Source organism: Macrotis lagotis, chromosome X, assembly GCF_037893015.1.
Source record: "Macrotis lagotis isolate mMagLag1 chromosome X, bilby.v1.9.chrom.fasta, whole genome shotgun sequence".
In the NCBI taxonomy this organism is placed as follows: domain Eukaryota; kingdom Metazoa; phylum Chordata; class Mammalia; order Peramelemorphia; family Peramelidae; genus Macrotis; species Macrotis lagotis.
The window spans coordinates 657,489,233-657,506,174 of NC_133666.1; the positions used below are offsets into that span (position 1 = coordinate 657,489,233).

General features: G+C 38.5%; 1 protein-coding gene and 1 long non-coding RNA gene across 2 annotated transcripts in view; both read left to right on the forward strand.

Annotated features, from left to right (window-relative positions):
* Nucleotides 1-16,942, forward strand: part of GALNT9 (polypeptide N-acetylgalactosaminyltransferase 9) — a 303,470-nt gene that overhangs the window by 118,055 nt on the left and 168,473 nt on the right. The window lies entirely within an intron of this gene.
* Nucleotides 5,130-15,990, forward strand: LOC141497695 (uncharacterized). Its single transcript, XR_012471412.1, has 3 exons — nucleotides 5,130-5,164; nucleotides 10,941-11,179; nucleotides 15,769-15,990. It is a non-coding gene; the product is annotated as an uncharacterized LOC141497695 (long non-coding RNA).

Here is a 16,942-nt window from a genome sequence, read left to right on the forward strand (position 1 = left end):
AGTATATGAAGAAGAGAATGTGGAACTTCTATGGAATGGTGGTTTGAAGCCAGGTTATAAAGAGTTTTCAATACCAAATAAGAGTTTGAACATGGACACCATAGGAATACACTGGAATTTCTTGAACAGGGGAAGGACAAGGTTAGATCTATGCCTTAAAAATATCACTTGTTCACTTGTGTGAAGGATGGACTAGAGAGGGGAGAGACTTGAGTCAAAAGACAATGAAAGAGAAGACAATGGAAAGGAGTAGAATAGCAATTTATAAGGGTGTTCTTGTTTGGGGAAAATTCTGGAACTTGAGAAGGAAAACAACTGGGTGAGGATTAACAGAAGAAACAGCAGCAATATTATTGGGGAAAGATATTTCTGATTACCTGGACATAAAAAAGAAATTGGAAGAGGAAATAGATCCCAAACCTCTCACAGAAATGTAAAATTGCATTGATAGGGACTCCAGTTTTCTAGATATCTACTGGAGTTCCTTCCACTCCAAAAGAAGAGTTAAGATGGTTGAGTTGCTTGTTGCTTGACTTACTTTAAAGATAATTTCATCCTTCAAAGGTGCAGGAAGCAAGAAGAATAGTTATTCTGGACCTGATTCTGACCATCAAAAGGGAATAGGGAAAGTGCCAAAATACTGGAAAAAGGCAAAATGTTAAGCCAATTCTTTTTTTAAAAAGTGAAAAGTGGAAAGTCAGCAAATACCAATGAGTTTGAGTTTTATTCTTGATCAAAATTCTAGAACACATTATCCAAAGGTTGACTTATGAAAATTTAGAAAAGGAAACAGTGATTAATAAAAATCAGCATAGCTTCATAACTGTTTATACCAGATTAACTTAATTTCCTTTTTTGACTAGCAGTTCTCTCTAAGAATGGAAGTTATTGAAGATCTATACATATGCTTTGTCAGAGAGAAGTTCCTTATCAGGCACTCCCTACAATGAAGGAAACACAAATCCAAAGGGGAAATATCTGAGAAAATCTCTCATGAAATTCTTTAGAACAAGAAGGAGAGACATGGGTTATTTCAGTAATGTGAAATTCAAGCCATTTGAATGACTGGTCACAAAGAGTAATCATTAATTGGTGGATGTAAATTTAAAAGAAATTTTTTAATGGAGTGACTCAGGAAATTGTCTTTTATGTTTTGTATTTAACATTTTATGAATGTATAAAAATATGTTTGTCAAATTTCATAAAGTATGAAGCTGGGATAAGATGCAAAGTATTCTTTATTTTTTTCTTTACCTGTGTTTTCTTTCAGCAACATGACTAATATGAAAATGTTTTGTATGACTATACACAACTAACCTATATAAAATTGCTTGTCATCTCAGAGATGGGGGAAAAGAGGAAGAGAGAGAGTTTAGAACTCAAAATTTAAAAAAAAAACATGTCAAAAAACATTTTATAAGCCAGGTGTCACAGTGGTTAGAGCATTGGCCCTGAAGTCAGGAGGACCTGAATTCAAATTATTAATTACTTATTAATAAGTAATAATACTTATTAATAATAATAAATTAATAATACTTATTAATTACTTTGCTGTGTGACCTTGGGCAAATCACTTAACCTCACTGCCTTGTTAAAAAAAATTTTTCATGTAATTGTAAAACTAAAATATGGAAAAAGAATCAAGATGCAAAGAATTACATAATAACATAAATCATTATGGTGGAAGGAACCATTTGACCCATCCCATGTCTGATCAAGAGATGTGGACAGGCTTAAAAAAAAGATTTAGCATGATGAAATTTAACAATAGAGTTTTACACTTGGTTTCAAAATATCAACATCATCACAAATGAGGTCTTTAGAAATGTGGTTGGATAGTTATGTCCCAGAAAGAGCTCTTTAAGGGTTGAAGTGGGACAATGAACTACCAGGTTAATACGACTCAATAGAGTGACATGGCTACCCAAAAACGCTAACTAGGTTACATTAAGAGAAATGTAGGGTCTAAAAATTCTACCCTATTCAGACCACATTCAGAACGCAATTTAAAATCAAGGCTGCCTTATTTTAGGAATAATATAGACAAATTAGGAGCTTCACCAGGATAGTGAGAAAACTAGATTCCATGTGTCATGAGAGGCAGTTGAAAAACTTGGGGTTGTTTCACCTAAGGATGAGAAAATTAAGAAGACAAATTCTACCTGTCTGGAAGTATTCAAAGGATTGCGATATGGAAGATGGATTAGGTTTGCTTAGCTTGGTCCCTGATGGCAGCACTAGGAGAAACAGGAGACATCACCGAGAGATAGATTTTTATTCCAACGGAGGAGAGAATCCTTCACAAAAATTGTATTAAAGTAGACTAGTTTCCTAGGGAAGTCATGAGTCCTCCCTCGGAAAAGGTCCTCAGATTGTTGGGTGACTGCTTGCTGATCATCATTGCAGGGTTTTCTTCCTCAGGCATAAGTTGGAATGAATGGACTCTCAATCAATTCCAACCCTGAAGTTCTGTGGTTCTGTGAGTTGACTTCATAGTCCAACATTCTCACCCACTGTACTACACTAGAACCTTAGAGCCTGAAAGTTCCCCAAGAGAAGATTATTATGGATTTTTTAGAATTGTAAGGGTCTTTAGAAGTCATGTCAATGAACTCCCTGGTTTTTCAGTTGAGAAAACTGGGAATACAAGAACAATAATTAAATAGTCTTTGTCTCTAAGGAGTTTTCATTCTACTATAATTCAACCTTTTAATACTTACCACCCAAGTTACTCTGGGCATGTGACTTAATCATTGCTTACCCCAGTTTCCCCATCTGCAAACTAGGAATAATAATAACACCTCTCCTCCAGGGTTTTATGAGGATTAAATGAGTTTACAAATGTAAAGCGACTCTCCAGAGTCTTAAATTGCTAAATGAGAGCTGTTATAGGATCAAATTGGATATTATTTATAAAACACTTCACAAATTCTCAAACATCATAGAAATGTTAACTATTATCGTTGTCATTGGTGTTGTTTATGATCTTTCATTCTACAAAATTTGCACTCACTCCTTCCACAGTCTTCCCACCTTAAATGTTCTCTTCTCGGATGGACTATAAACTCCTTGAGGGCAGGAACTTATCATGTTTCTCTACACCCCAGTCCCTAGCACAGTGCTTGAATAGTAAGAACTTAATGAATACTTGTTGATTGATTGAGGAAGGAGAATAAGAGTACTGGACTTGGGGTCAAAGGGTCTCTGTGACCTGTGAATTTGGGCATGTCAGGCAAACTCTTTAGGCCACCGTTTCCTCACCTTTACAATGAGTAGATTGGATTTGATGTTGACCTCTTAGGTGCCTTTCATCTATAATTGATTATCATAGCAATCATAAGCTTATAGAGTCCGAAGGGATATCAGAGGTCATCTGTAGGACCCCAATTCCTTAGTTCTATTGTTGTTCGGTCACTTCAATTATGCCAAACTCTTTGTGACCACATTTGAAGTTTTCTTGGCAAAGACAGTGAAGTAGTTTGCCATCTCCTTCTCTAGCTCACTTGACAGATGAGGAAACTGAGGCAAACAGAGTTTAGTAGAACAGCCAGCATCTGAGGCTAGATTTGAACTTATAAAAATAGTCTTCCTGATTCCAAGCCCAGTTGTACTACCTAGTTGTCTACTTCCTTTCTTACCAGATATCTAAGCCCCTTGCCATCAGATAAGTCATATCTCAACTTCTCAGGGTACAAGAGAGGAATGTGTTCAGAATGTGTTCAGAAGTTGCCCTTGAAAGAATTTGTTTTCAGAATCCATGGCATGAGTCCATAGTTCTGAGACCCCTGCATGCAGATTGATAAAACCAATGCAGACTAACAATCAGGAAAGAGTATGAAGAAGGTGATGGGGAAAAGATTCATCTCAGAAGGAGAGAGGTGATCTGAAAACTGATGCTTTCCCCAGTGATCTATTTTCCCATCACACCTTTAGAAAAGAAGAGGATATGTTGCCACAGGCATGTTCCAGAAAGCCTGACTCATCTCTTGCACAGTAGATCCAGGAACTATCAAAGCCAAATTGAAAGCCAGAATTATTGACAATAATTAGCTTTACTTTCTCAGACAGGAAGTTTGTGGGGGGTTCTCTGAGATATTTCAGCTGATCCTAAACATTCTGTGCTCAGAACAAGCAGGGCATGAGTATTCCCAAATTTATTCATTTACTTATTCAGCAACCTCCTACTAAAAATTAACTAAGGACCAAGGAAGTTCCACTTTCCTATATACCTGGTCAGGGCTCATCTCAAGTATTAGGTGTCCTGATTTAGGAAAACCATTGAGATAATATAGAGGAGAAAAACTGAGCTGGAGAGGAACTCAGTCATACCATAAAAAGATTGACTGAAGGACCTGGCAATAACTATTCTGGAGAAGGGAAGTACAGGACAGAGGAGTGGGGTATATCAGCTGGACTCTCCCATGAAAAGGAGATCACACTTTTTTTTCTATTTGTCCCCAGAGGATAGAACTAGGAGCAATGGATGAAATGTGTGAAGATTCATATTAAACTTGTTTTCATGAAAAAATAACGAATAATTGGAGCTGCCCCAGTGTGCAATTGGTTGACTTGGGAGTTCCTAGGTTTCATCTCAGTGAAAATTCTCAAAAAGTAGCTAGATGGTATTGTCTTGATTTTGTAGAGAACATTTTTAAAGTATTGGTTGATCTGGATGGCCTTTGGCCTCTCTTCCAGCACTGAAATTTTGGAATCTTGCTATGATTAAATACATCAAGATACAACTCCAATGTCTCATTGTGGGTAAAGATGAGGCTGGAGTCAGGAGTTCATACTGATTTTGGCAGATCAGCCCCAAATGATAGGGCTTCAAGTCTCAGTGGTGGACGTATGCATGGAATGTACGATAAAGAGTTTAATTTCTGTCTGTATCTTCAGCACCTAGTTCCAGACCATATATTTTTTGTTTGGGTGTGGATGAAAGGGATCTAGATCCATGATTTAATTCACATAAGAAAGATCCTCCTGTTAAAAAATACTGAGCAGCTCCCATATTGATAGAGTTGTCTAAGTCACACATCATTTAAGTGACTCATCCAATGTCACACAGCCTCTTTATGACAGAGATGGACTTATATTTACATCTTCCAGATGGATGGCTATACTATCCACTGGGTCAGCCCATCTCTCACCTTGTACATAGAAGGTATTTAATAACTGCTTGTTGCATTGAATTGAATGGTTCACTGTCTATTTTCTGAGACTAAATTCAGAAATACTTAAAATCAAGATGCCCACAGGGTGATATAATTTTTGGTCATAAGAAGTCAAAGCCCACCTACTAAGCTACAAAGGGGTTGAAACCTGTATCAATGAAAGGAATTGCACAATTCCTTGAAATATCAAAGGTATGAATCCTAAAAAAATACAAAGACATAAAATAAAAGAACATAGATCTAGAAATGGAGGAAACACTGAAGGCCATCTAGTCCAACACCCTCATTTTATAGATGAAGAAACTGAGGTTCATAAAAGAGAAGGGAGTTGTTCAAGATCACTCTGGCCCTCTGAATGATGTCATGGCATCATTAGCTTTACTACCCTCCTAGGCAAGAAAATTCTGATACTCAAAGGTAAAGATAAATCAACCACCCTGTTGATTCTCCAGGTCAATTAACATGTGATATCTGAGGAACTTCTATATATATGTATTCCTGAGGCCTGGGATTCCTCTCTAGAGAAGATAGCTTGGGAAGATAGAGTAAAGCGGTAATGATTGAAAGACCAGGGAAGAGAAATTTCTATTTGCAGTTGAATTTCAGGAAATCATTAAAGGAAAACACTGGTACATTGGACAGTATCTGTCTTTGATGTAGGATCATAGATTTAAGAGTTAGTATTAAGAGAATCATAAAATCATAAATGTAGAGCTAGAAGAGATCTTAGAGGTCATCTAGTCCAATTGACTCATTTTGCAGATGAGGAAATGGAGACCCAGAGGAGGGGAAGTGACTTTCCCAAGGTCACACAGAGAGCAATTTGCAGTTGATCATCATTTAGGAAGCATTCACCATTTGAGACTGTGCTTAGTACTTGTAATAATAGGACACATGACCCTGTGCTCAAAGTGTTTACATTCTAATGGGAGAGACAAAATGTATACATATAGGATTATGCATATTATATGCAAAATGACCATAAGGAGGGTTTAAGAAATAGCACACTAGTATTTTGAGGAGTCAGAAAAAGTTTTCTTCAGAAGGTAACACTTGAATTTGAGGCAGCTAGGTGATGCTATAGTGCAAGGAATGCCAGTCCAGGAGACAGGAAGACTCCTTCAAATCTGGCCTCAGATACCCACAAGCTGTGTGACCCTGGGCAAGTCACTTTACTCTGTCTTAGTTTCCTCATATGTAAAATGGCAAACAACTCCAGTATCTCTGCCAAGACAATCCCAAATTGGGGTCATGAAGAGTCAGGAATGTCTAAACAAACTGAACTTAGTCTAATCAGAAAGTATATATTTAATATATGGGTTCTTTCTCTCTTTTGTTGATGTCTTTGGGGTGTAGGACTAATGATGGCATTGGTAGGTCAAGAGCAGATTTAAGAAAGGAATGCATTCTGTCTGATATGAGGAAAACAACCAATGAAAAGTCATCATGGTAGATGGACTTTTGTGTATGTGGACCAGCAAATAGCCAAAAGAGCAAAGGATGCAATGTTCAAGAAAACTTGAAAAGTGGGGAAGGACCAGTTATGAAGAGCTGTAAATAATAGAGAAGAAATTATATTTACTTGTATTTGATCCCCGAGGCAATGGGGATCAATAGAACTGTTCGGGGATTGAGGGGTGACACAGTCAGATCCATGCTTTAGAAAACTAACTCTGGCAGCTATGCAGAAGATGGATTAGAATGGACAGATGTTTGAGGTAGAGAGATCATTTGGGAGGTTATTACAATAGTACAGAGAAAATGTAAAGAAGGCTTAAATTAGGGTAGTGACCTTATGAATGGAAAAGAGGATACATCTTCAAGAGATCTGAGGAGAGAAGGGATTGAATTGGCAACTGATTATACATGTAGAATGATCAATGGGAGTGAAAAGTTGAGGATGACACTAAAATTTTGATTCTGGTAAACTAAGAGATGAAGACAGTGGACACTCTCAATGGTAACTGAAAGATCAGTAGAGGGATGTGTTTGGGGAGGAATGAGATGAATTCTGACTTAGAAATGTCATGTTGTAGATTTCTTTGGCAAAGACTATAAGCTTCTCAAGGGTAAGGATTTTTTTCTTTTGTATTTGCAACTTTTCTGCCTAGCAAGTTGCATATAATAGGCATTTAATGTTTGTTGAATGGATTCAAATTGAACTGAGCCAAAAAAAAGAAATGATTGTAATTTGACAGTTAAAATATAAATTTCTAGAGGATAGAAATTATGTCAAATTGTATCTTTGTATTTACATCACTATGGCTTTTTGGACCTGGGTTCAAATTCCACCTCTATTGACCTGTATGTCCTTGGGAAAGTCATTTGATTTTCCTAGGCCTCAATTTCTTTATTTGTAAAATGAAATGGTTGAACCAGATGATTTCAGAGGTCCCTCAGGGATCTAGTTGGATGAATGAGTAGGTGGGTTTATGAATGAAATAAAAAATCATTTATTAAACTCTCACCACATGCTAAGTACTGTGCTAAGACAAAAATACAATTTCTTGCCCTCAGAAATTTCATATTTTAATTAGGGAATTCTCCTCAGGTCCTTGAACAGTGCCTTATAAACAGTAAGCACCCAATAAATGCACGCTGAATTCAATTAAGTTGACAAATTCCCTGGAAAGTCTGAAAGAAAAAGAAATGGAGTAGAGTTGGTTAAAATGACACCTACACGCAGTCAACCCAATAGGTTTTGATGTCTTGGAATTTCAGAATGTTCGAAAGCTATGGTATTCCCCTGGAAGGAAGGCTTGTGATACCCTGCTCATCAGAGGGCTGCTCCTCCCCCTGACCCAGTCACCCCTCCCAAGTCTTGTGTCTTGTTCAACACCAGATCTAGGATGTAAACACAAGGGCCCTGAAGCCCCCCTTCCGAGCACAAATCAGAGTACTTTATGAGCTGGCTTGCCAAACAGCTCTCTCTGTGCCGAACTGTAATTCCTTCCAAATACCATAAACTAGCTTTATTTTCTGTCTGACAGAAACTGTGCTATATAAGTTCAAAGAAAAGCCCTGTGGTTACTCTTAAACTGAGTTATTCCAGAACTACAGTTTAACGGTTTGTTTTCCTTCTCCTAACTCTCTGTTGCCAGGAAAGCCTGGCAGGTAACAGAGAAGACTAGAGGAGAAAGAGGGTTGGATTTGGAATCAGGAGATATCTGCATTCAAATCCCACTGCTGACATTTATGGGCTGTGTGACCCTGTAAAAGTCACTTAACTTCCTTTAATCTCCATTTCTTCATCCTTTATCATAGCTTCAATAGCTGCTCACCTGGAAAGTTGTGAGGGTCAGATGTTAAAGTGTAAACTGAGTACTTTGCCAGTATGTTGTTAATTGTTCAGATGCCTTGTGGCCCCGTTTGGGGCTTTCTTGGCAGAAGCACTGGAGTGGCTTGTCATTTCCTTTTCCACTCATTTTACAGATGAGGAAACTGAGGCAAACAGGATGAAGTGACCTCCTAAGTGTCTGTGACTAATTTGAACTCAGGACTTCTTGACTCCAGTTCAGGGATTGTATCTACTAAGCTATCTAGCTCTCTTGCAATCACAAAAGCCTTTGATGATACTAGTTGACATGTGGATAGAGAGCTGGCCCCAGATCTAGCAAGATCTGGATCAAAGTTCTGCTTCGGACACTTATTGGCTATATGACCCTAGACATGTTACCACTTTTAGACTAAAAATTGCAGAACTGGAAATAGGAAGACAAGTTCAAATCAGGTCTCAGACACTTTCTAATTATATTGTACTGGGCAAGTAACTCAACCACTCTGTGGCCTATGTTTCATTACCTATAAAGTAGAGATGATAATAATAATAATGTCTATCTCCCAAAGATGTTTTGAGGGAGGTAGATTTTATTATTTACCCTATTTTACAGGAAACTGAGGTATAGAATGGTTAATTTACTTGCTCCAATGTCGAGAGTTCCCTAATGAAATCTCAGGTTCAGTCTTGATTCCTGTAGCTAACAATCCCAATTATCAAGGCAAGTTAGGAGAGCAATTAGAGAAGAAAAGTTCCATAAAGGCAGGAGCTAGTTTACTTATCTGTCTTTGTATTCCTGAGGCTTAACATTGTGCCCCAAATATAGTAAGCAGTTAATGAATACTTGTAAGATTGGACAGAGAATCTTAATCAGTTTGCTTGAGTTCAACTGTGATCTCAACACAAAAGACTCCCAGGTCTATATATCCATCTTCAATCTTACTCCTGAGCTAAAGGGCCCACATCACCTGTTGTCTATTGAATATTCCCACCCAATAACCCATAAGCACTTCAACCTCAACATGTCCAAAAGAAAACTCATCATCTTCCCCTCCCCCTAAAAATCCCACACCTCTCTTTAACTTCTCTATTTTAAAGGACATCACTATCTTCCAGTCATCCAGGTTCACAACACTGGAGTCATTATCATCTCTTCACTCTCTCTCAACCCATAATCAACCTACTAAGACTTGTTGACCTTACCACCATAGTATCCGTTATACTTGTTTCCTTCTCGTCATTCACACAATCACCACCCATTCAGGTCTCATCACTTCTCACTTCAAATCTTTTTCTCTCCTTTCCTCTCTTTTCCTCTCCTCTCTTCTCCTTTCATTTGGGTTGTTGAAACCACCTCCTTATTATCACTCCTCCTCAAATATTTCTTCTTCCAAATGCATCCTCCATAAAGCATCCAAAGTGATCTTTCTAGAAGAAAAAGTCTGAACATGTCATTTCAATTCTTTCATCTCCATATCTTTGCCTTGGCTATTCCAAGTACTGGAATGCTTTTTCTCAACCTCTGAATAAATGTTTGTCAGATTGGACTGGAAATGTTCATGATAATCTGGGAATCCCCAGCTTTCTTTAAAGCTCTAGTTAAGGGTAACTTCGGAAAAGAGGCATTTCCAGATATTCCTGTTGCTGGTGCCATTGCCTTCAAAGCTACCTTTTCTCCATATCTTCTATGTTCTGATTTAAATATGCTGTCTTCCCCATTTAAATGAGTTCTCTGAGGGAAAAGACTGTTTTGGCTCTTCTCTTTATATCTTCTTCATTTAGCACAGTGCCTCATATATAATAATTTTTCCAAAGACAGCTAAGTAGCACCATGAGTAGTACTCATAAGTACTGACTTGGAGTCAGGAAGGACCTGAATTCAAATATGAATTCAAATATATACTAGCTGTATGACCCTGGGCAATTCACTTAACTCTCTCTGCCTCAATTTCCTTATCTATAAAATGGGGCCAATACTATTACTTCTATCCTAGGATTGTTGTGAGAATAGGATGATATTTGTAATGTCAGCTACTATTATCATTATCCTTTTTTATCTCCAGGGTCTTGGACTGAGGAGGGAGGGAAACGCAAGACATTTCATTACTATCTGCCTTAGTTTTCTCAGCTGTAAATGGGGGAAATCATTCCTCCCCCCCAGAATTATTGTGAGAATAACATGAGATAATTTTTGTTAAGCAAACATTAAGGTCCTCTATAAATACCAACTATCACTAATATTTTATTATTCTTTTCTTAGACTAGGAGGGCAAGTCACTTACCCCTGTCTGCTTCAGTTTCCTCGACTATAAACTGGGGCTATTACCTCCTTCTAAGGGTTATAGTAAATATCAAATATAATATTAAATATATATATATACATATTGTCTGGAACATAACAGGAACTTAATAAATGCTTCCTTCCTTGGACAGCATCTGACACATAGGAGATGTTCAATAAATACTTGTTTGATTTATTCTTCTAATAGAGAAGAAGACTGGACTGGGAGGTGGAACTGGGTACTGGATCATTGACTCAGATGACCTACACTGAAGGAAAATTTAAAAAAAAAAGAATTCCTATTTCTGAATGGACTGAAGGTCATTAAATCCAGGCCTCCTCCAGCCATTTCTCAGACCACTAGCAAGGAGTCCATCTGTCAAGCAGTGAGGCATTTCCTCTTCAATCTTTCTTCTCTTCCCTGCATGTCTCATGTACAATACACAGGTAAAATACTGATGAATGAATTCATTAGGCAAGTGAATCCACTGCAGAGTGATGTTACAATCGGGAGTGTGTCCACTTGGAGAGTCTTGGAACCCTATGACTATCACCACCACAAGTCCACAATTGGCCATGTCTGGGCACCCACTCAGCCCCCAGGTCTTTGTCAACACAGAATGAGAAGACCCAGACCCTACATGTTCCAATTTGCAAAGGAACTGGGATTAATCTGGAGATATAGTTCTATTTATGTATCTCTTTATTGTTATAACACCAATATGAATGCTAATTAATATAAAAGGCATCACCATGCTTGGCAAATAGTAGGTGCTTAATAAATGCTCACTGTCTGACTGGTTCTCAGAAGTGATAGGTCATCAGCAAGTTTGGTCATGAGTAGTGGCAACGTGTCTCCAAACCTCATGCCTCCAAAGCATAACAGACAAACAAAAAAATGTTTTTTTCCATGCAAATAGAAATGGTTCTCTATTAACTCAGGTCTTCCTGGAACCTGGACAGCACGGATTTGTAGCAGTTTGATAAATTGCTGCCACCCAATAATATAGACATCAAGAAAGTCAGAGAGATTAACCCAGAGAATCAATCAATTAGTCAACAAGTCTTTATTAAGCACTATGTACTAGTCACATAGTCATGGGGTCATGGTACAGTGGTTAGAGTGAATTCAGGAAGACTCATCTTCCTGAGTTCCAGTCTGACCTCAGATACTTGCTAACTGTATGATCCTGGGTAAGCCATTCACCCCTTTTACCTCTATTTCCTTATCTGTAAAATGAACTGGAGAAGGAAATGACAAACCACTCCAATGTCTTTGCCAAGAAAACCCTAAATGAGATCACCAAGAGTCAGACACAACAATGACTCAACAATGTGCTAGCCAATGGGCTGAGCCCTAGAGATGAAAAGAAAGGCAAAAATAATCCTTTTCCCCAAGAAATGGCCATTCAAACACAGGAGACAACATAGATATAAATAGATACATGATGATGTTTTTCCTCCGTTCTCGAGGAAGACCATGACATCAGGAAGGTGATGCCATGCTCATGAATTCGATTTGAGGGGGGGGGGGGCTATGCTAAGTCACCAGCCTCACTTTCTCCTCCAGAGTCATCTGGGTCCAGTGGCCAAATATGGATCAGGATGACTGGAGATGATCCTAGACATACACGTGCATGCATAAATACATACATGCACATTTATACAGGATACTTATAGGCCAGTAGACAGCCAGGTAACACAGGGTAAAACACTGACCATGGAGTCAGGAAAAAATGAGTTAAAAATCAGTTTCAGACTTGCAATTCTATTAGTGGGTAATTTAGAATACACATATATCTTTGTAGGAATAAGTATTCACTGAATTAAGCTAAATACTATAATGCTTTTTCTAAAGGTTAATTTCCCTTTTTTAGTTTAAGTGGCTAAGTCCCGTTCTTCTTTAGCTCCCTGAAGGAAGCTCCTCTTTCCAGAACTGCAGAAATTATGTTAGTTAATCCATCTGTATTATAAAAGCAGTATTCCTAGCCTCAAATGTCTGGCTAGAGAACAAGATTTCTAAGGCAATCTCACTTTGACAGTCAGGGTGATAGACGTAGGTCCAAATCCAGTAGAATACTCTATTTAATAGATGACACCCCCTAGAAAATCCCCCTCATGCCTCTGACATGCCAACACTTCAATGTGTATTTTTGGAGAAAAATACACTCAATTTGCTTCATCAGGTACCTAGCCTAACCACATGTCAAGTGACCAATCTTGTCCAATTGAATTGTTCAAAATTAGTTTCTCAAGATTTCTGTGACTTAACTATAATTCCTCTTTTTCTGTTATAAAAATGAGTTCTGTAAATCTGTCATTTGTCCTCTGACCAAGGTGTCAGTAGAATTTATTTGGTTGTAATTACCAGTCTTGGACATAAAATATACTCAAAAATTTTGTACCTCAGACTCTTTCTTGTTCAGATTTTAAATCAATAGTAACCATGTTACCCCAGGCAAATCCCTTGACCTCTGTCTGCCTCAGTTTCCTCTTTAAAATGGAGACCTATTTTAGCACCTATATCCCAGGGATTTTGTGTGGCTAAATGAGATAAGATTTATAAAACACATTGCAAACTTTAAAAGCATTATATAAATGCTAGCTGCCATAATTATAATTTTACAAGATAACTTTAGAAGGGGAAGAAGGAGCAGCTAGGTGGTGCAGTGGATAGGGCATTTGCCCTGGAGTCAGAAAGACCTGAATTCAAATCCAGCCTCAGACACTTGATACTCACTAGCTGTGAGCAAAACATCTTTGCCTTGAAAACCCCACCCCATCCCCCAAAAGGGAAGGGAATGGGCAGCAGGGAAAGTGGGAAAAGCCTCCTACAGAAAAAAAAGATGAGTATGAGTTAATTTTTTTTTAGGTTTTTGCAAGGCAATGGGGTTAAGTGACTTGCCCAAGGCCACACAGCTAGGCAATTATTAAGTGTCTGAGGCTGGATTTGAACTTAGGTACTCCGGGCTCCAAGACCGGTGCTCTATCCACTGCACCACCTAGACACCCCATATGAGTTAAATATTGAAAGAAGTCAAGGATTCTAAGAGGCAGAGATGAGGAGCAGCCTCATGAGGTTCAAGTATCCTCACACTGAATGGAGCTTCAAGAATGAGAGGATAGTTGTCCAACTGGATTGCTTTTTGAGTCAGAGATTGGACTTCACTTAACACTTAAATTTAGCTCAAGAGGAGAGAACTTCTCTCAGAGTCGAAAAGACCTGTGTTCAAATCCTGCCTCTGACATATATAGGCTATGGGACCCTTTACTATGTGAAGTAAATTCTTCACTTCTTAGTGCCCCAGGTATCTCTCCTAAAACCATTGAAGATTTTAATTAATTTGCATTAACTGACCTCCATTCCCACATCTTCAGTTTTCTATGGGATATATCAAACTAGATTTCCCATTTATACCTGAAACTCAACATGTCTAAGATAACTAATTTCCTTTCCCCCAAAATTTTCTTCTTTCTAACTTCCTCATTATTGTAAAGGGGACCACCTTCTTCTTTGGCATGAAGGCTTGGAAACTTAGATGTCATCCTTTACTCCTCATTCTCTCAACTGCCATATACAAGTTGTTGGAAACTCCTGATATTACTACCTTCAAAACACCCTATACATATATTCCCTTCTCTCTTCTGACACTTTTACCACCCTGGTTTAGATATTCATCATTCTTTGCTTATGGTTTTTTAGTCCATTAGTTGATCTGGGACAGCTAGATGATGGAGTCATCCTGACTTCAGCCAGGAGTCAGGAAAGCTACTTTTCCTGCGCTCAAATCTAGCCTAAAATACGTAAAAGTTGTCTGTGCCTGGGCAAGTCACTTAATCCTATTTGTCTCAATTCCTTCATCTGTAAAATGAGTTGGAGAAGGAAAAGGTAAACCTCTTCAATTTCTTTGCCAAGAAAATCCCAAATGAATTCACAAAGAGTCAGAAGCAATCACAAAAATAACTAAAAGTGTTTGTCCTGCCTAAAAGTCTCTCCCAGTTACAATCCATCCTCTATCCACCTAGCTATCAAAAGTGATCTTCCTAAAGCACAGGTATGACAATGTCACATGCTCCCATCCCTATCTACTCAAGAAATTCCGGTGGTTTCCATTACCACCAGGATCAGATATAAAGTTCTCTGTTTGGCCTTCAAAGTCCTTGTAACCTTACACGCGTGCGCGCGCGCGCGCACACACACACACACACACACACACACACACATAGACACACACCACTCTAGTCTTCTTATACTTTATTGCCCTCAATACACTTTGACACAGTGACACCCAGTCTGCTTACTTTTGGTCACAGAACCACACTCTTCATCTCTTATTTGCATTTTCTCTGGATGTCTCCAATGCCTTTTTTTTTTTCCTTTTCTCATCTTCACCTCCTACTTCCTTAGTTTCCTTCAAGTCTTGGTTACAGTTCTACTTTGGACAGGAATTGGTTTCCCAGCTCCTTCTCCATGCTTTTGTCTTCTCTGAAATCATCTCCAGTTCATCCTGTGCTGTATATATCTTTTGTTTGTACATAATTGTTTACATGTTATTGTTTAGACAACAGGTGTGCTCCTTGAGAGCAAGGCCTGCAATCCCCTCCATTCTATATATTCTCAGTCCTTAGCATAATGGCTGACATATTTTTTGGTTATTGTTGAGTTATGAAGTGTTATTTACTTTTCATTACTTTTCATGAACTCCATTGGGGTTTTCTTGGCAATTATAGTGTAGTGGTTCACCATTTTCTTCTCTAGCTCATTTTTATAGATGAGGAAACTGAGGCAACAGGGTTAGGTGACTTGCCCAGTGTCACACAGCTCGTAAGTGTTTGTGGCTGGGTTTAGACTTTCAAAGAGGCATCTTCCTGACCCCAGGTCCTACACTCGATCTACGGTATCAGCTAACTGCCTTGCCTAACATATAGTAGAATCATTTAATAAATATTTGTCCACTTGACACTTGAACGTCCCAGGGACTGTTACAATTCACAGACTCAAAGCCCTGATACTAAATTGTATAATCCCTCTCCAGGCACAGTGGCTGCACAGGATGACTGATGGCTCATGGCAGGATGGCCATATCGTGTGCCCTTGTCCATTTGTCCTTGGCACTCCATCCCCTGGAGGACATCCTTCATGGCTGTGGGTGTACTATAAAGCAGTCACCCCTCTAATTCATTTCCCAGTTGGCCTGTAAAACCATCTTGGCTACAGGTATTCTTTATAAGCAACTCATTGGAAGAAGCAGCCAAAGCTCCACTTGTTTTCAAAATAAAACAAGACACAAACAGGGTCAGTGCTTCTTACTCCACCCTAATGCCATCTTCCCCTCCAGTTTTATTTCCTCAGAACCACTAGAGTCTAGAACCTAGGAATCACTGACATCTCTACTGCCTTCAGTTCATTCTTTCAGTTTCATTCTAGAGATGTAGGATTTTTCATACATAGGCACCACTGTCCTTGACTTCCACACCAATCTCCATCCTGGAATTTTCCAAGGAAGTCCTTCTTTGTTTGTTAATTCAACTATAATTCTATTCATCCATCTGTCTCTTCATTAATTGACTTACTCATCTATCTATCTTGCTCAATGTTTTAATTTAAACCCTTCTTATCTCATGGTTAGTTTCTTTGACTTAAGTTTCTTCCCTCTCCTGTTTAATCTCTGCTCAGTTACCAAAGTAATCTTTCTTCACTGTCAAGGTGGGCTATTGGAATTCTATCCTAAAAACAATTGGGAGATCCAGGAGGTTTTTGAGCAGAAATTTCTCCTACACACACACACACACACACACACACACACACACACACACACACACACACAAACATACACACAAATGAAAGAGAGAGAACCAGAGACACACAACAGAGAGAAATAGATATTATTCATTCCTCTAAAAGTGTTATTAATGTATGTTATATGGCTTGGAAAGGGTGTTTGGAGGTAAGGCACAAACACCCCTCAACAGTCAAGGTTTTTTATAAGACTGTCATTCTAGGGTAGTCTTCCAAGATTTAAACTTCCAGTTCACTAGTTAATTAGCCCTTCCCATCTCTTGCCTTCTCACTTCCATACTCAATCCTAACAGCCCCACAACAAATAAAAAAGTTTATTTTTTTCCTCTAGTCCCTGAGAAAGAATGTTTCCAGTTTGTGAGTGTGAATTATTTTTTACTGTAATCTTGGGCAGAATTCTTCTTCATTTC